The sequence below is a fragment of the Crassostrea angulata genome, chromosome 8 (assembly GCF_025612915.1).
Source record: "Crassostrea angulata isolate pt1a10 chromosome 8, ASM2561291v2, whole genome shotgun sequence".
Taxonomy (NCBI): domain Eukaryota; kingdom Metazoa; phylum Mollusca; class Bivalvia; order Ostreida; family Ostreidae; genus Magallana; species Magallana angulata.
In genome coordinates this window covers 53,218,602-53,245,849 of record NC_069118.1, presented here as the reverse complement: position 1 = coordinate 53,245,849, position 27,248 = coordinate 53,218,602, and the positions used below count along the sequence as shown (strand labels likewise).

The 27,248-nt window shown below is 31.9% G+C and overlaps 1 pseudogene; it reads right to left on the bottom strand.

Moving 5' to 3' along the window:
- Positions 1-405: 405 nt before the first annotated feature.
- Positions 406-18,825, bottom strand: LOC128161101 (uncharacterized; annotated as a pseudogene).
- Positions 18,826-27,248: the final 8,423 nt, after the last annotated feature.

Genomic DNA, 27,248 nt, shown 5'->3' with positions numbered 1-27,248 from the left:
TGTGTAAATAAGCATCTGTTAGATCAATTGATATCGTCCATTCCATTGGTTTCATTACAATCAAAACGTTGTTCAAAGTGTCCATTTTGAAATGTTGTTTTATGAGATACTGGTTGAGAGGTCTCAAAATTATGGGTCTCATTTTTCCGTATTTCTTTGGTACAAGGAAAAATGTACTGTGAAAAACTGACAGCTTCTCTTGTTGTGAAAAAATTTCTATTGCAATTTTGCTTAAAAATTATTCTACCGCTTTTGACAAAACATATATTTGTGCAGTTGCAATGAAGATTTTTTTCACCCCTATAAACATAGGTTTCTGAAGAAGTTTGTAACCTTCTTTGATTGCTGACAAGGCACATTTGTCCTGAGTAATTCGATACCAATTTTTCCTTTAAAAATTTGAGATTACCTCCAGCGGGTATCTCGGGAAACATTGCTAGTATGATTACCTGCTCTAGATTCCAGCCATTTATTGGTCTTCTTTGTAACTCGAAAGGAATTCTGTCTGTAAACAGATGTGGCCACTCAAGTGGCTCTAGAATTGTCATCCCTTTGTTTGTAATCAAAAGATCGTCTACTGAAAGTTGATCTTTGAATTATCTGTCCTCTATTATAGACAACAGATGTTTTCGGTATTTGAGAGTTCCTGAAATTTTCATTGGTAGTTTCTTGAAATTTTCTCTTTTGTTTTCATTTATTCCATTCCAGAATTAAATCTTTGATAGTGTTGTTCTGTTCTGTTCGTTCTTTGAGCTTTTCTTCTAACATCTTTCCAAAAACACCATAATTTATCAGTGGCAGACTTTATAATTTTACTATGAGTGTCTTTTAAAGTGATCAAACCAGTGTCTTGAGCTGCTGCTTTCCTTCTTCTCAAATGATGAAGAGCTCTAGTTCTGCCAATCTGATCTATAGCTTTTGTGGACATGGAGAAAATACCTTTGATTGAATATACTGTATAAACGCCTTGACTAACAATAGAGTTTAGCAAAGTTCCAAGAGTTTGTTGCATATATGCAATGGCAATGATACCATACGGCAGCTATCTGTCCTTGATAAGCTAAAGTTTCTTCAAAGGTTGTTTAACTAAATTTCGATTTTTACCCCAACCTTTACTAGCCTTGCTTCCATGCTTTCTCCAAAGCATTGGTTCTAAAATATCATCCAAGCTTGGTACTTGAAGAAAATCTTAAGAATCTTTGTGTACAGGAAAACACTGTCTGTATTCATCTCTGTAAGCTGTTAACTTCTCTGGTTCAGATGATCTCCATGACTTCATCCAGATTTCTTCTTATGCTTTGTCTAAACAAAGTCCTACTTTTTCTTCCTTCTCTTTCTGTAGAAGAAACATTTCAAAAAATGTCATTCAGAGAAGTTTTTGTTTGATTAGAATCTGTGCTCTTATTCAGCAAATTATGAAAAAGGTTATTATTAGAGTCTATTCTCATCTGATTCTGATCAGACTCTAACAGAATATTTCTTTCAAGATGATCAGAAAGAGACACTTCGTCATCTCCCAATAATTCTCGTACTTCTTAGTACTTGGGGAAGGAGATATCTGATCGTACAAAATAGGCACACTAACTGTCCTTTCAATACGGACGTCGCTCTCTAATTGAATAATGGGAGGCATTCTCTAGGAGTCGTCGTTATTTGTTTTCTTAGTACAGGTCTCCGCGTGGCTACACCACCGGTATTCCAATTCTTTATTCGCTCAAGACCAGTTCACTGGTATTTGAGGTTCAAAATCAGTATATACAAATGTACACGAATACAGTGAAGGATCACATGTACAGTAGAAGTAATAATGACCCCAAAAAAGGTTAAAATCACAATACAATAGGTTGTTAAAGTTGGTTTCTGGAAGAAGAGACTTTGAAAATTTTCTTAATAAATATTGACAAGTTTTTTAGTTTTTCTACATTAAAAGTATTCATGAGCTCGTTAAATTTTATAATATTTGGGCACAATATCTCTTGGGTAAACACATTTTTCTGTCGTTTACAAAATATGTACATTCTAAAATATAATGAAATTCATCCCAAATACTATTAGAATCACACATTGTACATTTTCTTAAATGTTTTTCAACATAATGCCATCTACCTGTTTCAATGGAGAATCGATGATTACATGTCCGTAATTTTGTAAACGTGATCCGTAGATCTGTAGGTCAAATCAACAAGTACTTTTCTAAATTGAGATTTGTTTTAAAAATTCTATAATTAATACATTTTTGTGAGTTATCTACAATACTTCTCCAATCTTGTACAAATTGATTTTGTAATATTTCTTTAACTATTGACTTAAACCAGTTATAACTACATATTGTTTGATTTTCCCATATATATGACAACCCACACGAGTTGAGTATATCATGTATACATTGTATCCATGGATGTATAAAAGATCCATTTTTGTAACATCAATAAAAATAACAATAGATTACATTAGTGAGTTTACAATCGTGGGCTGTCAAAACTTTTGCCCAGTACATTATCATTTTAATTTTAACAAAGAGTGACAATGGACACCTTCCAGTTTCTCCATACACCATACAATTTGGAGTACTAGATTTAAGATTAAGAATAAATTTCAAAAATTTTAAATGTACCTTTTCAATAATATCTAAATTTTCGTAACCCCACACTTCGTACGAGTAAAGTAAAATTGGGTTAATGACCTTGTCAAATAGGTCTAACTGACAATTAATTGGTAGGCTAAAATAACGTATATTACGTAAAACACCATACAATGCCTTTGACGCTTGTTCTACTAAATGCTTTTTAGCATTATTAAATTTTCCACTTCTTGATAAAACAATACCCAAATAGCAAAATGATTTTACGTTTTCAATAGTTACTCCTTTATACAAAAATTTACGCTTTGACATTGCTCCTTTTGAAAAAATGAGGATTTTTGTTTTGGCTATATTGACATTAAGTTTCCATATATCACAATAATTTGCAAACACATCTAAAGCCTTTTGTAAATCAGGCGCAGATTCAGATATTAAGACAGTGTCATCGGCATAAAAAAGTAGACAGAGTTTCAACATAGCAAATAAATCATCCTGCATTTGAAGAGAAGGACAAGTAAAACCCTCTATATGGTTTCTTAATAAATAATCTTCCAAATCGTTAATAAAAAGAGAAAATAAAAATGGTGACAAATTTTCTCCTTTTCTTACACCTATGCTACACATAAAAAAATCTGATAAATCTTGACCAATTTTTACCTTTGCTTTAATACCCTGGTACATGTTAATAATAAATCTCAAACATTTTCCATTTATCCCACTTTTAAGAACTTTCGTCCATAGTCCATCTCGCCAAACTGTATCAAAAGCTTGTTTAAAATCAATGAAAGCACAGAATAGTTTCCTCTTATTGTTTAGTGCATATTTACAAAGAAAATCAATAACAAATATATTATCTGATGTACAATAACCCTTTCTAAAACCTGTTTGCGCTTCATTGATTAAGTGTAATTCGTTAGCAAAGGTGTTCAAACGGTCACATATTATACTAGTAAAAAGTTTCCCTAAACAACTGAGTAATGTAATAGGTCTATAATTTTCAGGTTGACTCCTGTCGCCCTTGCCTTTGTAAATTGGCTTAATTATTCCTAATAGCCAATCGTCTGGGACTAGGCCACTATCAAAAACCAAATTTAAAAAGTGTACATATAAGGGTAAGAAGGTTTCAATTGTTGTCTTAATATATTCGTTGATAACATGGTCACCGCCAGGCGCTTTATTGCTTTTTAAGTTTTTTTTACAGCATTCCTAATTTCTTCACAAGTTATAGACTGATAATGAAGTGTATCATTATCTAAATTTATGTTTATATCTATCTCTTGGTCTTCAACTGTGCCTTCGTTTGTTTTTTCATAAACTCATACATTAAATCAATATTTACACTAGTTTTGTCTTTCTTATTGGTACTATTTAAAATATCTCAGTATTCTTTAGGTTTCCCTTTTTGGGGTTCCTTAAGCTTTTTTGAAATACTATTATTGTAGTCCTTGATGCTTTTATCCAATGTTTTCTTGTATTCTTTGCCATACATTAATTTACATTATTAAAAGTTTCATTTGATTTTTCTTTATTATATAAACGTTTTGCAATGTGGTATTTTCTTCTGGCTATGCGACAAGTTTTATTGAACCCTGGTTTATTAGCATCGTCTTGTTTTTTCTTCGGGGGAGTTTTATTTTATAATGTCTTTCCTGCTGAAGCAATAAAAATATTACATACTTCACTAGTGATTTTGTCTATATCGTACTGTTCTACAATGGGTTTACCTTGTAAATATTCAATATTTCTGACAGTTTTGTTTAATTTATCGCTATTGATATTATGTGCAAATTCTGTAGCTTTTCCAGACTCCCAAATGAATAAGTTTGAATCTACTCTTTCGGCTGATTGGCTACTTGATTGTTTCTCTATTGGTAATTGATCCAAAAGCTCAAAAGTGATTGGACTGTGAACATCGGAGTATAAGTTACAAAAATCGTGAATAAAAAAACCATTAACTGACTGCAACAAAGACGCATTACATAATACATAATCTACAGTACTTCTATCTTTACAAGTTAACCGGTTCTCTCCGAGTCGGCCGTTGACAATGAAGAGATTGTTATTCTTACACAGTTCAATCAATTTGTATCCAAAGTTATTACAGTGATCATCACAACTTGACCTTTCAAGTGAAATATTTGAGTCCAATAATATATTAACCTGTTCTAATGATTGCCGTGTTTCTTCGTCCATGTTATCGTGGTTTGCTAAAACATTATCTAAACATACATAATCGTTCAATTTGCCAGTTCTTGCATTGAAATCGCCTAACAAACATATATTCTGAGTAGTTTTTAACATATTCAACATTTCTTGTTCTATGTCAGTAAAACAGTCGCTGGACGAGTATCTAGTGTTTTCCGGAGGAACATATGTAATTCCAAACAATATATCTGAGGAACTGTTAGATAAGTTTCTTAATAACTTAAACCAAAATACATATTCACATTCAGATGTTAAAACTTCAATATATTTAACCAAATTTTCTCTTATTGCTAAGATAATTCCTCCCGATTTTACCTTTGCAATGTCAAATTTATTTTTCATATATACAACTAAACCTGGAATATTAATAACATCAGCATTGTCTGTTTTCGTTTCAGTTAAGCATAAAATATCGTATTTACAAACAAAAGTAACAAAATCAGGATACTGTAATTTTTTCCTGGGTCTGCAGAAGTTAAGGGATAGAAAACTTAGAGTCTTTGTTGTCTGGTCTCCCACGCGTCCCTATCTGACCCGGTCAGGCGTTGATCCGTGGCGCGGTCTTTTCTGCGGTTGGCGGCTACCAGTGTTTACTACTCGGGAGTAAGGCATGCGGTCTGGCTGGGTGGATACGTCCTTTTCTGGGTCATATAACTCTCCGTTTACGTATAACAAGTCTTTGACCAGTCGCACACGCTTTCCATCTCTCTTCGCTAATCTCATGATCGGGTACAGCTTCTTCCTCCTTTCCTCAATCTCTGGCGGGAATTGTTCGTTGACCCACACATTGGACCCCTTTAATTTCTGAGGGGCACGCGTCCGGATCAGCTCTCTCTCTTTGAAGTAGGTGAACTGAGCCACAATGTTCCTGGGGTATAGGTTATGCTCCGACCACTTTCCCATGCGATGCACCCATTCAAAGCTAACGTCGTAGTCAATGCGGAATTTCCTTTTGATGAATTCTTGTAAAATCTCCTCTGTGTTCTCTCCCCGTTCTTCATGAATTCCAGAAAACACAAGATTGTCCCGCATTGATCGGGATTTCAGGTCGATAATGCTTTCTTGTAAGTTTGAATTTACTTCACGCATTTCGAATAGCTCTTTCCTTACGTTAGGGTCTGTTGTTTTCTGAAGCTGAGCGCACTTGTCGATGTTTTTTTCGGTTCTCTGCGATTGCAACTGTGTTCGAATCCGCTGTGGCTTTAACCGAATCAAAAATATTTCCTAGCGATCTCATATTGGATTCTAGGTCGTTAGAATTGGTTTTCACAAATTGGTCATCTTCAGTAAGCACTTCCACTTGGGATTTCAAAGAACTGACCACATTATTGATTTCAGCGAATTTGTTGATATATTTTTTTCAATTTCAGCTAATCGAGACTCCAGGCCGGCGTTTTTGTTTTAAATATTTGTGAGTTTAGCGTTCATCTGTGTTTGCATTTGTGTTAGCTGTATCAGAACTGTGTGGATAGATGCTAGTGTGATGTCACTATTTCCGTCACCGTTGGCGCTCAGTCCTTTATTTGTGTCACCGTAGATAATAGCATGAGTCTCTGTGACCAGTTTGGTACAATCAGAAATATCTTTAGACATGTTGACTGTGTATTCACTATATACAGACCGTATGAAATAAGGAGTATGAAACAATACAAATATATACAGCACTGGCTATAGACGACAGTGCTCCGCTGAGCTGTACTCACCGAGTGCTCCCACCTCAGAGTCTCCAAAACTTTCACAATAAGTACACATTAACAAATGTCAATCGGGATTTTCAGGTCCATCTGCATCCAATATACCCTGTACACACTTTTCTGCTCATAAATATCCAAAATATTAGGATTTTATAGAATGTTTTAAAGATTTTCACCGGAACTCTTCCTGGCCACAACCTGCTAGCTCGGTGACCCTTGACCTCTGACCTTCCGACACATAGGAACTGAATCGTCGTGAGCCTAATTAGACTCATCGGCATTTGTAAACACGTTTTTAGATAAAGTCTGTATACTTTCTCTAATGAAATTCATCATTGTGTCTATTAGTAACTAGTCATTAAATTTATGTTCTAAAGCCTCAAACCTTTAGTCTGTTGCTTCTTTTTTGGCCTAACTTAAAATTTAAGTGGCAGTCGTAGAATAATACAATAAAAATGCAAAGCCCAAAGTTCTTTGTCATATTAACAAGGCGCATGCCATGTTTTAGTTTCCATTGGTTCAATATAATGGAAAAAGTTATTTTCCAAGCTACTTTTCTCTCTTATAACTCGTATTAAGCATAAATGAATAGTTCCTGGCGATTATTACATTCAATGCAAGTCTAAAACTGTATTTTTTCAGTTCAACGTTTTAAACTTACATAACGTAAACTTTGTTAACACAAGGAATTGTGAGCTCTGCATCTCGCTTACAACAGGGCGTATGAAACTCAATTTTTTATTGACTTTTAAATTTTCTTACTAAAGTACACTAAACATTAAATTCGGATTTTTTTTTAAAGCAAAATCGTGACAATATTAGCTTGACATTAATGACTATCAACAAATACCATTTATCATTATCTAATAATATTTAGACATGTAGTGCTGGCTTTAAAATTAACCTTTAAACATTTTGTTAAATTTGTAGCTTGGTAAAAAGTGTAGCTTGTTGATATTGGCTATTGATATCCACCTTTAAACATATAATTTTCTAATAACATAGCGTCCTGTATTACTGGCTGCAGCATATGCTCCAATATATATATATATATATATATATATATATATATATATATATATATATATATATATATTGGAGCATATGCTGCAGCCAGTAATACAGGACGCTATGTTATTAGAAAATTATATGTTATATATATATATATATATATATATATATATATATATATATATATATATATATATATATATATATATATATACACAGACGCGGAGAGGAAGAGCAAGGAAAAGTTCTGGATGCACAGACTCAAATCATTCAGACCTGATGGCATGAACAAACAAATGGACTTCACTAAAATGAACGTCTCATAGCCATACATCACCTGACACCCACATAGTAATTTCATGAAATCTGTCAACTGCGCCTCTTCCATTCATTTTTTATTTGTAAATCATTTTTTCTTAATTTAATTTATTTATTTTCATTTAATTTTATCTCTTTTTAATTAAAATTCGAGTCTATATCATAAGTGCCGTACGAGTTAACAACGAGGGTTCAAATTTTCATTAGTTAAATCGGACGCCAATTTTAATTAGCTAATTAACTTAATCAGGCGTGAAGTTGGCAGTCGAATGATTACTTTAGAGCGATCGGCGACAGTAGCAACACCTTCTTTAAGAATGTGAACATATGTTTATAATGTAGCTGTTCCTTTTCTTTATAGTTTCTTAAGTAGTTTAGTAGTAGCTTTAGATTTTGTTTTCTTTGTTTTGTATTCATGTAATTTATTTTTTGGTCCTGAAGAAGGGACTGGTTGTCCCGAAAATTTGACAATTTCTATTGTTCGTGTCGTTAGCCATTTTTAGTGCTTTATATATATATATATATATATATATATATATATATATATATATATATATATATATATATATATATATATATATATATATATATATATGAAATTTGTTTTGTAATCATTTCCCCTAAGTAATTGACAATGAAACATAACATATCTGCAATTTATTTCCCATTCATAGTCTACCAAACTTAGTGACTGGAATTTGACCTAATACAAAATACTGATAGCCAATAGATAAATAACAAATAGAAACAAAGGAAACAAATATCTAAGGTTATACAATATTAAGCTCACTTAAACCGAAAGCTCTGGTGAGTTTTTCTAATAAAAATAATTGTCCGTTCTCTGTCTTAGTCGTAAACTTTTCGCATTATCGTCTCCTCCTACAGAATCACTTTGTCAATTTTAACCAATGTTGCACAGAGCACTACTCTTGGGCCAAGGACATTCAAGTGTGTATGAGAGAAGGACCACACTCCATTTCAAGGGAGATAAACAGGATATAATGGACATTTATACCCTTTTTTATTAACCATTAGGCCATGTCATGACTCCCGGGGTAGAGTTGGGCCACACATGTGGGGGAAGGGGGTCAAAGTGTTACATGGTAGTACATGTATACAGGGAAAATCCTCGAAAATATTTAAAACTTATTTGGAAACATCTTTATGTAGTTTTGAGTCTAAGTCATTCCAATCATGACCACACAGGGACAGGATTGTGCCATAACGGGCAAAAATTTACATATTTGTAAAGTGTTCGCTTTTGTTGCGCAGGTGAGCGATGTGACCCGTGGACCTCTTATTTCGTGATATTTTGTGTTTAAAAACTATTAAAATCTGTTCAAAGGATTTTGGTTTCTTAAAAAAAATATTTAAAAAAAAAAAATTTTGCGCAGGAAAAAATGTGTTCATTAGTTGGCCAATGATATACAAAACCCCGCATAAAAATTTGATTTTGGAGATTAAAATATAGCAGACTATATATTTACAATGCACAAATTCATTCTGAAAGTGCATAAAACCCTCTGAAATTGATTAAAAAATAACAACGAGAGATGCATAGACCACATCGTTTACTTAATTTTATAAAACTGCTTACTAAAAAAGCTATGTATTTCATTCTATTTCAACACAGAACATTTTAAACTGTGAATACTTGCCCTGAGGATTTTTTTGAAATCAATTTGTGTTTTTATTTATTTACAAATAAGGATACTTTAAACAAAATTTAATTGAATTTGGATTATTCGTCTATTTTTTGTATTAGTTTTAAGATACATGACACTGATCACGTAATTTCATTGCTTTGCTGCTTTGATGTGCTAACTTTGTTACATGTATGAGGTCATAATTGATTTGATTTTATGATGTTTTTATGTATTTTATTCCTGACGAAAAACATGATTTCATAGATCTGATCTTTTTCCCGTACTTTACGGCTCTAAATCATTCAATGTCATAATGTCTCAATTTTCTTCTGTACATTGTACCAAATAAAGTCCTGAAAGCTATATAAAATTCATATAATACTTTTAAAAAAGCTTAAGGAGATCTTCAATACTGTTTTAGGGAGACTGCAGAAATCTGGAAAAAAAAATTGTTTGTAACAGAGAAACATTTTAAAAATTTTAAACACGGGGAAGGTTTACTGCTTATCACATAATCCCAATTAATGTAAAGAAATTGGTCACAAATTTATGAATATTATAGTGCACACCCTTACAATTAAAAAAGAAATATTGCGGTTTTTTATGTCATATTTTCCTAAATTCAAGAGTTTAAAACGCTAATTTTGAAGCATAGCTTTTTTATGAGTCTTTGGGGCTCATCATATAAACTGAAAGCAAATATTCTAACTGATTCAAAGTATATTGATATGTTTATTGATATTTTATAAAATACGCCTTTAAAGTCAGTATTTTCAGTTTTTAAACAGCAAAAAACTTATTTTGTCAAATAATTCACAATTTCAGTAAATCAAGGCAAAAAGTGCCAATAAAATTTGTATATATTGCGGAGGACATCCTAGTGTCTTTAACTTTGAAAAATAACAAACATTTATTGAAAAACTAATGAGTTGCACCATCCTGTTCCTTTTCTTTTTGAATTTGACCCAGAGGCTCTAAGGAAGAAAAATAACACCTCTAATATACATGTATCATATAAAACAACATTGTATAAAATGATTTAATATGTCTTTGAATCATACAACAGGAAATTGTAGAATATGATATTGCATTGTTTCATTTGGTATAATATTGCTAAGATATACATGTAATAAAGTATCGTTAAATACTTTTTTGTATTTTACAGTTACACAGACAAATAAAATTGGATATTATAATAAAAAAAAACCCACAAAATTTCACAGGAAATTCAAATGTAATATTTATTTGCACATAAATAATCATAAACTAAGAATCTATACAGAGTTCCCGAATTAAACTTTTATAAGGGTCATTGTGACGTCATAGACAGTGAGTTTTCCCGTACTTTTCACAAAATTGAGCAGAAAATTATAATAAATTATTCAGTGTTATTTTAATAGAAACATGTGTCCGCAGTTGTCTCCCACGATGAAACTGAAATTATAACTTTCTTAAGTGATATTACGTAAAAACATTAATTTCATCGTGGGCGATCGCTGCAGACACATTTTTTCTCCTTAAAAAAATATATGAGAAAAAGTGCTGTTTTCATCACTTTTGACTTAATCTTAAAAATATGTCAAATTTTGATAAAAGTGTATAACTTGGTACTTTATTTACACACATAATCAAGATAGTATATGTGTATTTTCATTATTTAAAATAACTTTTGAATTCTAGGGCCAATATTGAAAGAAACCATACATTCTTCTCTCTGTATGTCTAATTTTCCTGGCATCAATCCTTGTCTTTCTTTTCTAGATATTAAAAAAAATGGCCAGAGTTCTACATTTTGGTATGGTATTATATCATTAACGCTTTATGATTAAATTGTATTATTAAACGGCGATTTATCATTAGCTGTTGATGTTGTCAACTATTAATGCAAGAATTTATAGCATTAGGGGTTGTAATTGCAACGTTTATTGATATTTGTATCATTAGGCGACGTTTTAACATTAGAGGTTGATACATGGGTCCCTCCAACCACACTGGCAAATCACACTCACCATATTTTAAAGGTAAATACACCAAATTAAAGACCTTTATTCTTGGTTCAGATAACGTAATTTGTGTATGAAGGGATATGGACAAAATTCCCTACAGTTCATAGAATTCCCTGAAATATCCTCAGGGTAACGAAAAAAAACCTAAAATGAAATACTTGTAAAATAGCACTTACTGAAGTAGCTCTGATTTTTGCACCAGTTCTCATTCATGTCTGGACGTGAGACTTTCTCCCTGAATAGAAACCAAGGTAAACAAGCCCTGGCTGTAAGAAAATTTATGACATGCCCAATTGTGACAAAAAGCACACAGAGGATGCTCACTCCTCCTAGGTACATACCTTTATCTGTTTGGAAGTCTGTGTTGCTCTGCTTTGAAATTGTACTTCGTTTAATGGATTTTTGAGATGCTTCACGGTTTGTTATTGTCATTTTTCCATTCCAACAACTATCAGACTAGGTACTTCTCTTATTTTCAATGACAGTACGATAAACTTACAAACTGAGAAAAAAAACATTTATTGATATATTGATATATGTGTATGCATTTATCAGTAAACTCTTTTCCTACTTTTCACCTAGATCTAAGACTTTTTAAGCACACACTTCAAATTTACAAGCTTGGCAATTGCAGTTGCCTCTTAAACTACAAACTTGTCTGCAGAAAACCCAGTTATTTGGTATACCTACCTAAAGTCCAGGATTTTCTCGCCAATGGCCAGGGATTCCTCCAAGACTTTGAATAAGATGACCATCTTTCCTACACTCTCTAGGAGTCCACTGGTGTATTCTTTAAGTAGGTCACTGACCTAAAAAGTAGCAAAATGGTGTCATAATATTCAATCGAGTTACAAGAACCAAATCTGTAGTTAGGTTTATGAGGCACTTTGGGTTTTAAATTGATGGCAAGATTTATGCATGAGACAGCTGATTGCCGAATAAAGGAAAAATTCAAAAGATACCAAGTTAGAGCACTTCATGCGAATTTTCTTAGATTAATGGACATAAACAAGGTGTTTAATCCTAGCAAAAAACAATTATAGAATTCTATATTGAAGGGGTTAAATTACCAAAATGTGTCCTATTCTTATGAAGAATAGTCAGAGAGACAAAGTCCATATTAAAACAAGTGGCCAATGGGCCACATCACTCACCAGATGAACAGGTATGATAAAATCAGCTTAATGGAGTCATTATACAAACTTTCTTGACAATGTACATGTACAATAATTAATGTTGATCCTGTATAAATAAAGTCCACCCCACCCCCCGGATATTCTTGTTTATAATCATTTGTCCCTTTTCTAACAGGATGATTTTATGGTCATATCCCATGCTGAGTAATGCAGTTCTCAAAAAGATCCTAAACAATTGTTTAAAAATGGGATATAAACCTACATCAAACTCTGAACCAATTGTAGAGCCGAAGAATCGTCCAGGGACCAAAGTCTAAAATAATTCAGAAAAAGACTTATAAGTTTCTTAAAAGAAGATCAGAATTTTATTACAGAGTTACAGTATATATTCCTATGTAAAATTTCTACCCCCAATTGTGCCCCCCTACCCCAGGGGGTCATGATTTCTACAACTTTTAATCTTCACTACCTAAGGATGCCTCCACACAAGTTTTAGTTTTCCTGCTGATTAGTTTCTGAGAAGAAGATTTTTAATGATTGAATCTATACATTCCTATGTAAAAATTCGACCCCCCATTGTGGCCCACCCTACCCCCGAGGGTCATGACTTTGAATCCACAATACCTAAGGGTGCTTCCACACAAGTTTCAATTTTCCTGTCCTGGTAGTTCTTGAGAAGAAGATGTTTTAAAAATTCTCAAACATTTTCTAAAATTCCGTATTATCTCCCTTTAAAAAAGAGCGTGGTCCTTAATTTTCACAACTTTGAATTTCCTTTGTCTAAAGGTGTTTTGTGCCAAGCTTGGATGCAATTGGCCCAGCAGTTCTTGAGAAGATGTTGAAATGTTTATGGACTTATAGATGCACAGACGGACAACGGACAAAATATGATCAGAAACGCTCGCTTGAGCTTTACGCTCAGGTGAGCTAAAACTGAAAAACAGTAAAAAGGAGTTTAATTACCCACACTTGGTAGAGAAAAGAAGTAAATTACCCATTCATGGCTGATTTCCTGCCCACGTTAGATTTGTGAGTCTGAATTTTTACCCCGTAATTGTGTTGTTACATTTAATAATCTAGTAATTATGCAAACTATTCATAAATATTTTTTTTAGCTTAATTTAAATGTAAACATACTGTACATGACTGTACATATATCTGCAGTCAACAAGATCCTGTAACCTAAAACATTTGAATCTTGAATTGTATGTACAAAGTCCTCTATTTGTTCAATTAAAACTTGGCAAATTGAATAAGAATAATTAATTTGTCACAAAAAATCTTAATATATATGCAGGTATATAGGGGTCATCTCAAGCAACCCGCAAACTTTTTTAACAGTCCTCTCAGGATTTAACCACTAGACCAACTAAGTACATACCCCTTTGAACTTTTTAACACTGCTGTTTATTTCTTATATATATTCTCACAATTATTACAATAAGTTCTGACCTCTGTACACATCCCTCCAGTAAGCTGTAAACTACGTAAGCCCGATATCTCATCAGCTTGACGTCAGTAGGCGTGCTATCCAGACACTGGCCGTTGGTGACTGGACGCTCGAACATGTTGCTGAACTCTGTCTTGGTGCCAAGGTAGTTGGGGCAACCAAAGTCCACCATGCACCAGTAGTTCATCAGATTGTTCTGGAGGGGGAAACCAGTTAGAACCACACGTCGTCTGCAGCAAATACAATTACAGCATTTAATGGGCAAACAGACGTGATATAATTTCCCTTTCTGGTATTTTGTTGTCAGGTCATTTTTTTAGTCAAGAATGATAAGCAAAGGGAAATTAAAGTCTGCTTATGACAAGTTTTTACTTGATCTTCAGTTTGTATGATCGTAGTGTTCAATGTAGACAAAACCATGTTGATACATTGTTTAATTTTCAAATCTTTGTATTTTAAAGTAAGAGTTAAAATAAACACATTGAAAGAAGATACACCAAAAATTATTTGTAATAGTACTCAACATGAATGGCTTAATAAAAGCTGAACAGAGAGGGCGATGGTATATTGTTTTTACAGTCTTTAAAATAAATAACTATTGACAAATTTCCCTTCACAATTTTTGCTGCAAGACTTACTGTCTTTAATTTAAATAAATTTACAAACTGATTTACAAAATCTTTCTCGTTCATTTTTAAAAGTATACTATCTTACCTGATGTTTTTGATACATCTTGCAATTTGTGGCGCGACAGTCTCTGATCAATAATTCAATGGAGAAAACTCGAACTATAAACACCTCAGATAGGTAATGTTAGATACTAGTAACTGGCTACTAGTAACTGGCTACGAAAAGTAAGAAAAGCTAGTTACTAGTAACTGGCTACGAGATTAAATAAAAGTTGGATACTAGTAACTGGCTACTAGTAACTGGCTACGAGAAGTAAAAAAAAAAGAACTACTAGTAACTGGCTACGAGATGAAAGAAACGTGGCTAATACATGAAGTTACTAGTTACTGTCCAAGTGAGAAAACATTACCTAGGATTTCTATCTGTGTTCTTACTATCTACATTTCACTTATCATTTACTCATATTCCTCTCATACTCTCTTCGGTTATTGGTGCGTCTCGTTTAAAATGTCTTTTTTTTAGACGACAATATTGTCCATTTTAACTCAAGAAGCTGTAATTTTAGATTGAAAATATCAACAAGTGTTATTAATTATAACAATCTATCATGTCATCCGCATGATATCACAACAAAGTTACTCAGATATCTCTTTTAATTTCGTCAGCTACCAGTGCATTTCGTTTCAACTATTTCTATTTTAAAGACATTTTTTCATGCAACGCAAGCCGTCAATAACGATTGAAGACATCTGCAAGGGTTGTAAATATCATCATTGTATCAGGTCATCCACATTACGATATTACGATAGAATTACACAGATATATTTCTTTATGTCGTCATTTACTAGTGCATTTTGTTACAAATGTTTTTGGCGGTTTTGACAATATATCTCAATTAGCTCTATATAGAAATTGATGACATAAGCCAGTCTTGCTAATAACAACATTCTATCAAGTCATCACATAATATAAAGACACAATTACTCAGAAATCTTTCCTGATCATCAGCTACTAGTGCATTTTGTTACAAATGTCTATATATTTGTTGGGGGGGGGGGGGGTATCAATATTTCCCAAGTAGACATATGTAAAAAGTAAAGATATGCACATGTGTTGCTAATTTCAACATTCTGTTAGGTCATCCAGATGATATTACGACACATTTACTTAGATATCTTTCTTTATGTCGTCAGGTAATGGTGCATTTTGTTACAAATATCTTTATGTTTTAGAGTTTTGTCAACTAATCTCATGTAGATGTATATAAAATGTGATGATATGTACAAATCTTGCTTATATTAACATTCTTTTAGGTCACCCACATGATATTACGACAAAACTACTCAGATATCTCTATTTATTTCGTCAGCCACATGTACTTGTGCATTTCGTTTCAAATACCTCCATTTTTAGTTCAGTTTAGTTCATATACCTCAGGTAGCTGTATTTGTAGATTAAAGATATCTACCAGTGTGGTTAATTTGAACATTCTGTAAGGTCACCTACATGATATTACGACACAGTTACTCAGATATCTCTTTAAATCGGGTCAGCTACTAGTCTATTTTAATAAACATATCTTTATTTTTTAGGGTTTTGTTAGTATATCTCAAGTAGCTGTATATATAGATTGAAGATATGTTACAGTGTAATTAATTCGAACATTCTACTAGGTCACCTACATGATATCATGGCACAATTACGTAGATATATCTTTAAATCTCGTCAGCTACTAGTACATTTTGTTATATCAATTATCTTATTTCTGAGAATTTTGTCAACAAATCGCAAGTAGCTGTATACAAAAATTGATGATATGTACCAGTCTTGCTTATTTTAACATTATGTTACATGTAGGTCTCTCACATGATATTTCGACAAAACTACTCAGATATCTCTATTAATCTCGTCAGCTACTAGTGTATTTCGTTACAAATACCTCCATTTTTAACAGTTAAGTTTATATACCTCAAGTAGCTGTATATATAGATTGAAGATATGTAACAGTATTATTAATCTCAAGTAGCGATATATATAAATTGATGTGTAACTGTCTTGCTTATTTCAACATTCTATTATGTCATCATCATGATATTACTGCTTGAAGTATGTGGACAAAACTCTCAAATTTAAAAAAAAAAGATATTTGTAACAAAATGTACTAGTAGTTAATAACACGTGTAGATATCTTCCATCTATATATACAGCTACTGAAGGTATATTGACAAAACCGCCAAAAATAAAGATATTTTAAGAAAAATGCACTAGTAGTTGACGAAAGCAAGAGAGATATCCGAGTAATTGTGTCGTAATTTCATGTAAATGACATAAAAGAATGTTAAAATAAGCAAGACTGGAACATATCAATTTATATACCGATACATGTTCTTTATATTTTTCATATTTGTTTGTTAAGCTTGTAGAGAATAATAATAAATCTTACTCTGAAATCTTGTACTGAACAATATTTCATGCGTTTTGTAAAGTGTTTAGCCTACCATTTTCATTCGAACATTATTGCACTTTTCCCGTGTACTATGAAAACAAACAACCTTTTTACCTCTTTGCATACGAGAGCGGAGGGCGAGTTTAATTTTTACTGTTAAGCACAAAATTCACGAGATCAAAATCTACTCTTTTTATGCTTTGTATTAAAAATGTGATATAAAAATATGAATGGAGACTGTACGCGAAATCTCGAGGGTGGGTAGTCGGCGAAGTTCACATACTATGGCAATTTCAATTATATAAAGTTTAACGATGAGCTTCATTGAAACGCGTATAAGCCTATACTATGGATTTATTGTGCCACTCATTCACTGATTATTATTAAACAATTTTCCATGATAAGCGTAGGTCAAAAGTTATATTTCAGATGGAAATGAAAGATTTTAATTGGTCTCTTTTGATCACAAAAACTTTTTATAAGAACCACTGCGCTCATTTGACAGTTTACGGAAAATGCTGCTATATATATATATGCATATATAATAACCGCTGATCATTTCTCTCTCTTAATTTCAAGTATGCATTCTAATCTATCAGATGTGACTCATTTTAAAAAAAAAATGTCTACCGAACTTAAGTAACTAGATAACGTTAGTGGTTTTTTTTTGGTAGATTCCTTTATCACTTCAAAACATCCGTTTGTGTCGGTGCATACGTTCGTCCTTTCGTTTTGCGTACGTGCCTGTCTGCCTGTCTGCTACCTCAGTTTGTATATGGGCGTGACATAATGATACAGGTAATACCAATGTTCAAAACGATCAACCATATCAGTCAGATCTACTTTAGAGTAAGACTTGCAAACGCTTACTGCACTGATGGACATTTAAAAATTACGACTACATAATTTTTTTAAAAAAATGAGCATTTCATTTTCGTTGTAGGAATAGCCAATGTCTTAACTGCAACTTTATGTAATTAGATGAATATTGAGTACATATTTGCAAAGAACGGAGTCGTTTTTATGAATAGGGTTAATAACATTTTCTTGAATCTCCATTGGATAATTAGGACGCCCCGTTTTCACGTATGTTAAATGAAGATCAATAAACAAACATGCATTCACTTGTTGTCGGCTTTAATCTTTATTGAGCAATAAATCACCAAAATAACTTGGAAAGTTATATAATCTCCCTCTCGAAAACGGTATCTTCAAATATTGGAGAAGTCTATAATCAATAAATGTCACATTCAGACTTCCTTCATTTGGTCTTTCGACGTTTTCCTGTTGGTAGGAAATACAAGTTAGAAATATTACGACTTCTAACAGGTAGTCCAGAGATACAATTCCATGAATATCGACATGTGAAATATCGCCATATAGGACTTCGGAGGTTTGTTCTCATAGCTGATATTTTGTATAAAATTTGTTTAATGGAAGTTATATTACATATAGTATAGATGCATGTTCAAACATTCTGAGATTCCGAAAGTTTTCACTAATGGCTTTAGGTGACTCAGTCTCCCAAGATAATTACGTTTGTTATATTCTCTGATCTATAATCGAAATCTCAGACACAAAATAGTGGACTTCAGGCTTCAGACCTCAAACAAAAGACTTAATATGTTTTCGGGGACACGTATCAAAAGACGTTTTTGGACTTTATAAGAATTTACCTGTTTTCTCTTTTGATTTTTGTCATGCCTTTGATTTTAAATTTTAAGATAAAATCCAACAAATAAAAGAAAATTTCGTATTGTGTGACAAAGTTATATGGAATTTCAAAATTTCAATGTGGCAATGCTATTGTATTTAACAATAGAATACTTTTTTTGTGATGCATATGGTGATGAAGGTAACGAACTTTGCAGAAAAAAAATCTTCAATGATCGCTACCTTCATAGCCAGCATAAATCATCAAAGAGAGCATATAATTCTTTACATTTACATACTTCTTTTAAACAATTATTTAATTAATCACAATAGTTAGTTGAAGTACCTCTGAAATTATTGTTAATATTCATCAGTATGATAGATATAAAAAAAAAAATCGACGATTTATTCTGGATCGTGTAGATTTCAGCCCTGTTAGTCTCTATAGAGCTATGAATCGCAATCGGTTTCCTACGTGTTTAGGAGAAAACACTCAGTAGATGTAAATCGAAGCATATTTTTCAGTTTTTTTTTGTTTCATAAGGGAGGGGGAAGGGTGGATGTTTTTAAATCAAAGATAGCAATGTATCCAACCAAGTCTTGCTTCATTTCATGTATGCATACAGTGTAGTTCTCATTACCGGCATCAATGAAAACCACCACTCCCTCAATATCGGCCGATTTAAAAAGTCTCGGCCAGCTCCTTGTTTATTTTATTCTATAAAATCCATAAGAAACCGACACATCCTAAAAACCGGACACAGGTCGTTTTTTCCGGCTGATCTTTAACAAATGTGTGAAATATAAATGTATCTTACATACCCGGCATATTGCCAGTTTGGCAGACAATTCCCTAAAATTGACAGCTTATGTGAAAAGGGGGGACACTGAATCGGTTGTCAATGGGAATGGTGTGAATTACGCATGTTGACAATTGCTCTGTAATTAATCAGCATCGTTATGTTTCTAATATAAATGTTCAAAAGTTTCATTGTTATTAATTGTTTCATTGTTATTCCGTCTCCTACGGAAGACCCTATTTTTATAAAACGGTGATTTCTCTTTTTCTTGCATTTGCAATCATAATTTTGTCCACGAGTGTTCGCTAAAATTATGAGCTAGAGACTTTCAAATTCTATGCAAGATAGAGTGATATATGCAGATGTACACCCTTGTTTTAGATTAGACTAGAAATCATTTTCCTGGAAGTTCGCCTTGACCCAAAAATGTTAATGTCAACTCTTTTAGACATTTAAGATTAGATCTTCAATATTGCCTTAGTCATCAATATTTTGTTTCAACACGTAGAACATAAAAAGTTTATGTACATAAGAGCTTTATATTGAAACCAACCATAATGGGCTGGCCCTTCAAATAATGGACCCAAGAGGATCGAAAGTCTTTTAACAATAATTATGAACAATTGGATATTTTGTTACACATATTACAGAAGTAAACATTTTCTAAATGTAATTAACCAATACATTATAACATTCTTCTCATATGTTACCAATTAGGGATTTTAAGGGACCAAAGCATAACATTTTTGATCTTGAATATCTGAAAAGGAGAAATATTTTTAAAAGCAATATAGAAGAGAAAATGCTCAAAATAATGTTCCTATCGATATGGTACCATAAACAAATTCATTTAACGGCCCAAATAGGGAGATAAGGAATCAGTCCTTAAAACTTTCTTTTACAGATACCTGAAAATGGCAGGGAGTTTCATCACAGTTGTTAAACAAAACGATTTTAAAATCACATAACCTTTTCTTTGACATCAAGAAAAATGGACTTGTACTCCGGATTATTGGCCCAGATGGATCTAAAGTCTTCCATTAATAGCTCTTTACTTAGGAATATTTTGTTATATGTAACAGTATCAAAAATGCTTATCAAACAGTTACTTGCCAAAATAATGTAATAGTTATATCAATAAAAATGTGAATGTTGTAAATCAAAATCGCAACACAATTTTAAATGAAAACATAATTGCAAGTCATATACGAAAAATTACGCAAAAGCTACATGCAAATGTTTTATCTCTTATCTCTTAAAAATACTATGATGATGAAATTGAAATTGATCATTAATTTATCCATATGAAATCCATCAAAAGGAAGAATAGTAACGTCCGCCAATTATCAGTGCAGATACGTTTGTTACAACGCACTTTGAAAAATTACGCATTTTGAATAAAATTTTCAAAGTGTGTTAAAAATGGAACCATCTTAACGCACTTTGAAATTTTTTTTTTCAAAGAGCGTAAACATTGACGATATCAACGCACTTTGAAAAAAAATTGTCGATTTTTTTAACTTTACATATAATTGGTAGTAAAATTTATTCCTGTTATAACGTCCAAGTCATACATAAGTAAGTAAAAAATACTGACGAGAGTTTATTCTTTCTTTTATTTACGAGTTAATACTTTCTGGCTCAGGGAATGGATATTTGTGTTTACCTACTGTGAAGATAATGTGACTCATGACTCAATATTTAAGTATAGGCATGCACTTTTTTTAAAGCTGCAGTAATTCTAAATCAAATGCCTTTAAAATTCAACAAGGATAGATAAATGTCAATAAGGCATCTCATTCTACGTTAATTTTTGTTGGTGTGTATAAAGAACACCTTTTTTGAAAAACAAATAGCCCTAGCTCATATTACATACTATAGATCCATATCTAAAAATCCCTGTCAACGCGTTTCTTAGGACGAGTTCATAATTTTCTTTTCGACTTGTAGGACTAATTCAACAAAAGTAGCGGTCAAATAACCTAGTGTTAAATATTAAATTGTATGTTTACAATTGACTGAAATGTACATTTAGTATAAAGAATGTTAAAATAGGATTTCAAAGATGAATATATTCTTTTAATCTTTCATTTTATTATAATAATTTTTTTCATAATTTGATGCTAAAAGATATTCTTTACTCCACATAAGAACTGAAATTAAAATAACGACTGAATCAAAATCAAGAGCTAGCAATCTGATACTTAGACATTATAAACTGGGTAAGAACATCGTTTTTTACAATTAAAAATACATTCTTTGTTTAAGAAAAAAATTACTTTAAAATTCATTGTTTATACTTTTTTGTGGTGATACATGTAAATTGATTTGAAAAATCACCGCTTTATAACCTGCGAAGTTGGGAGGGGGAAGAAATATGAAATGTATATGTGCTCTATTGAATCTTTTTTGTTTTTCTTTTCAATCGGCGCGGCAGGTGCAATAATCCCCTTCAAAGAATTGGTCAATAAATCTGTACATTTTTAACTGATCGCTTAAAAAATTGCAAATACAATTCATCAGACATCTGAGAGGAACTAAATCAAGCGGTAGGAGTCATGTTCAGTGTAGAAGCTGTGTATCAATCCTAATGATAAAACGCCGCTTAATAATACAAATATCATTAAGCGTTGCAATTGCAACCCCTAATGCTATAAATTCTTACATTAACAGTTGACCACTAGTGATAAATCACCGCCTAATGATACAATTTTATCATTAAGCGTCGCGAATGCAAAGCAGACCTAACGCTTAACAAAACAAGCAAAAAGCTACAAGCAAAAAGCTACAAGGTCAACCTCTAATGATACAAACATTTTTATCATTAAGCGTTGCAATTGCACTCTTAATGATATTATTATATATCTAAATGTAGGACACTGATCTGCAATGGACGTCTGACTTGTAATGAATGTCTTTAATGTCTATAGCGGTTATAATAAAATATAAGTAAATGTAAAAACACCTATGAAACTCAATGATAATCACATTTATAGAACTCCTCCCCACCGGATACATGTGATAATGCATTATGATGGTACTGTACATACATGTGTATATGCGTCCTCTGTTGACTTAAACTGAAATCTTTAGTAAAGAGTTATTGAACATAACATTCTTTCAAAACAATTACAATGATACATGAATGTCATTAAAATGCTTTAGTCTGATTGAAATATTGATATTGAAAAATATTTGCACAATAATTCCTTAAAAAAATTATTTAAATGGTAGAACATGTTCACGCAGAGATAGGATAAAGCAGGTTTTTTTTAATTTAACGCACCCTGGTTTTCAAAATATCACTTTTTATCTCTAGGAGAATGATTAGAGATGTAATTATTTCATACCCGTTAAATGATAGCATCAGTGATATATTAAAACCCAACATGTATGTTTTAAACCTCTTAAACTAAAATTCCTGGGAAAAGTTACGAAATAGCGATATATGATACGGAATAACAAATTTGCTTTGATTTCCAAAATTACAGTAGAAATGAGTGTCATACTCAGAAGAAAAATATTGTCCCCAAGCCCTTTAATTTGAAATAAATTATATCAACAAAATTACTTTGTAATAAATGATTAAAATATATTAGTCTGCCAAAGTAAGTTGGCATTCGACAAAGACAATTCATGGCTAAAATAATTATCTAAAAATTAAAAATGTTGTCTGAGTTGGATATTCATTTGTATATACATTTTTAATTATATTGCAACCAGAAAGCATCAGATGTTGACAGTCATCATAAAGCATCTATCTAATAACATTTGTATCATGCAAATGCGGGCTACTGACATTCTCCTTAAACATTATTTTTATGATTTTCATTGATTACAATGCTTTAGAAAAGATTGCTAGTGATAAACTTAAATCTGAGTGACAGTCGTACAGTTATAAGCGAATTACAGAGCTCACAATTCTTTACTTATAAACAAGGCGCATGCCATGTTATTTGTTTACAATGGTTCATTATACCGGTTTTTCAAGTTGATTCTCTCTCTCTCTCTCTCTCTCTCTCTCTCTCACATATTCGCTTTAAGCATAGATAAATTTTTCATATTGTAAAAGTGTCATTTTGATAAAAATGGGCACACTCTACATGAAGAAAAGTGACCACTGTAGAATAATGACCCCCTCTATAGATTAAAGTTTTACAGTATAATTTTTTTATTAGATGTAAAATAGTATTTACAATATTGTTATCTTTACTGCAGTTTTCAGAAAGTTCCGCAGAGAAGGGGGTATATCACAAGTCACTGACGTATTGTATTGCGGTACTGGTGTGGTTGCCATCTTAACGAGTTACATTCACATGTATCTCATAATCATTACTACGAGCAACAACACATTAGACTTGGATGAAGTCATTAGACAGTAATACCCGCACCATGTGTTTGCCCCTAAATAACACTGTTTTGTACCAGTTTAATTAAAAATGAAGGCTATATGCAAGCTCCGGTAATACAATTAAAATTTATAATTTTCATAACTGAAGGATGAGATCCCTTCCCATATGATAATACACATCGTGACATGAGCAGCACTTTATGTGCAATTTGGGGTAGAACTGTTTGCAGTGAATTTTCAGTTAATCAATAATCTTAACATTTTATGTCATAGAAAGTATAATGGTCTATATAATTATTACAAACAAAATTAAACATTAATATAGGCCCCCTCCCCGTGGCGGTTGCCGGTGTAACGAAGAATTTTGACCCGGGTTGAAAATTGACCCGGGGGTCATTATTCCACGTTGAATATTGAGACCAAAGGTGTTGAATAAAGACCCTAATCCGTTGAAAATTGACCCGCATCGTGGAATTTTGATCATGAAACCGGTTCAAAATTCAACAGCAAAGAAGCACAAATTAACGAATCAATATTATAACTTGAGTTTATTTAATTAAAAATTATCAGTTTTTATATATTTATTCTTTAGATTTACATGTTCACATGTTTCAACGGGGGGGGGGGGGGGGATTAAAATGAGACTTAAATATTATTTTTAGAATTTATATAGTATCCCTTTAAATATGTACATGTAATAACTATTTTATTCATAATAAACTTTTCGCGTATAATTGCTGTGTGTGATATCTATATATTGTTTTTCAATAATATTAGTTTTCATGGTTACACGTTAAAATATTCAATTCAGTAAAACTCTTTTTTTAATTTGCTGGAGAAGTGTACAAATATAAATAATTAAAAAAAATTACAGTACGTCATATTATTTAATTTTGGTTTTACGTTCACCCAGTAAATTGAAACTTTGATATTGGTCATTGTAAATTTTCTGAGTGGGTGTAAATAAAAAAAATTACAGTATGTCATATTGAGATTTTTGTGTTTGCACCCACTCAGTTTGTTAAAACTGTGACTATCTGAATTTTGTATTCACACCCATCCAGCCAATAACAGATTACAAAATGATGATATGGTAACATGATTGTACTCTTTCATGAACAATGCTGTAGTAACTATATCTTGAAAGCCGATTTTTTGGTGTTTTGTTTGTTCCGTTAGAATAACTTTTGATGTAACTAAATATCATCAAATCGCTAATTTTTCTATGCATTAACAATTCTGCTTCATGGAATCTTTAGCAAGTTAGCAACCTAATTTTTGTACAGGATGACAATAGAATTTTGCTTTAAAGTATCTACATTGCTTTGATCACAAAATTTATCATAAATTTACTAACAGTAATTGTTTTCGTCAATAAACTGGTAAATTGCATTTTTTGAATAGAAATAAGTAGTAGAAGATCATACAGCAGCGTTGGAGTAGATGATTGACCTTCCTATCACAGCCGCCTACATTATAAATTTAATTTAAACGTGTTAAATGTGTATATTATGTGTATATAAGACATGAGGTACTTGAATATTAAATAATTATCTGAATATTTATCATATATGATTGTATGACATATTATGATTGTATGACATATTATTGGTAGACATGTTCACTCACACCTATATTAACAAACATATCACCTTCATTTATACCTGCAGTGATACAAACATTAGAATCAGAGAATCAAAAACGCTTTGGAGATCTAATATAAGTATAAACATGGGAAACAATTTTACAATTTTATCTATATGAAAAATCAGAACTACCATAAAGTATATAGGTCATATACAATGGTACACTAATGTCAATAAGTTATTTAAAAAGTTCGTCTCTTTGTTGAGTGTATCTTGGATATCCAGGGGAAAAATCACATTTCCTTCAGATTCAGACCCAGAGTATAAACATCGACTAACGTCAGAAAAAAATCCTTAAATAAGTAAGTTTTACTAGCTTTATTCCGTAATTGACGTAAAATAATATTTCCTATTGTCTTAACTGAAAGGTTTGTAAGCTCTAGGTATATTTTGTTTTTTAAGTTTTGACTTAAAAGAAATTAAAGATAAAGTTGATGAAATTTTCTTTTCTGCATGAAGATTATTCCATAATTTACATGTAGACGGAGCAAAGCTATTGTAATAAGTATATAGTGGTAGATAGTAAAAAAGCTAATTCGATCTATGATTATATGCATGTTCAGTAAGAAAATATGATTGAATTCAATCTAACATATTTGTGGTGCTAAACCATTTATATTCTTGTAGAATATAATTACTTTATGGTTATCCCTTCGAGATTGCAAGGTTTCCAAATTAAGCTCACTATATGAAATTATTTTAGAAGAATTAACTCTGATCCCTGTCACTGTCCTGGTTGCTTCAATTTGTACATGTTTAAGCAATTGGGATTTTCCTTGATAAAGCTGCTCCAAACAACATATCTATCAGTTGTATACTTTTCGCATACCTTTTCCTGTATATACCATTAATATAATTAGATCAACAATCCTCCGACTGTATATTTAGATGCAAACCTACTTTTTTTTAAATTGATAACATTTTTGCTGTTGAGGGTATATGTTTTTAATTTTGAGAAAATATATTACGTCAGTTCCCTGTGTTTCTAATTTACAGGTAAATAATAGAATTGAAAACTCAAAATAATAGAAATAAATTGCATTTTTAAGAAGAACCATGACTGTATATGCAGAAAATTGGATGGTGCTTCAATAAAGTTAATCAGACAAGTTTATGAAAAAATATTTTTAAGTCGTAAAAAATTAAAAACATGTGTAAATATGTATATGCTGTATATATACGTATAAAAAACCCAGTATATATGAAAAAGGATAAAAATATGACAACCAGTCATTTATTATTTTGTCAGTGAAATATTCTGACTTCTTCAAATTAAGCATAGGTATGTGACATTATATCCTTTTGTCTTGATATAAATATATATATACCCTTTACCCAATAAAGCAGTATAGAGGTTATATATTTTCAATTATTAGAAAAATATACAACGTCAGGTGCCTGTCGAATAGAGCTCTGTTGAATTGCCTTAAAAGTGACGATAACGGGCAATATGTTTGTTAGATATATTTATCAGAGATTGTGACAAGTTTAAACTTTAAATTATGTCACATGAGGGAATGAAAACCATGTCATCTATGTCAAAAAGTATTCTATAGCCCTACTCGCCTGCTCCATTCCGAAGCAAACGGTCATCTTTTTAGCTTTTATACATAGTATTGTAATAATAAATGGATATCATATTTTCAATCTAAAAACTAAATGATTAATTGGACAT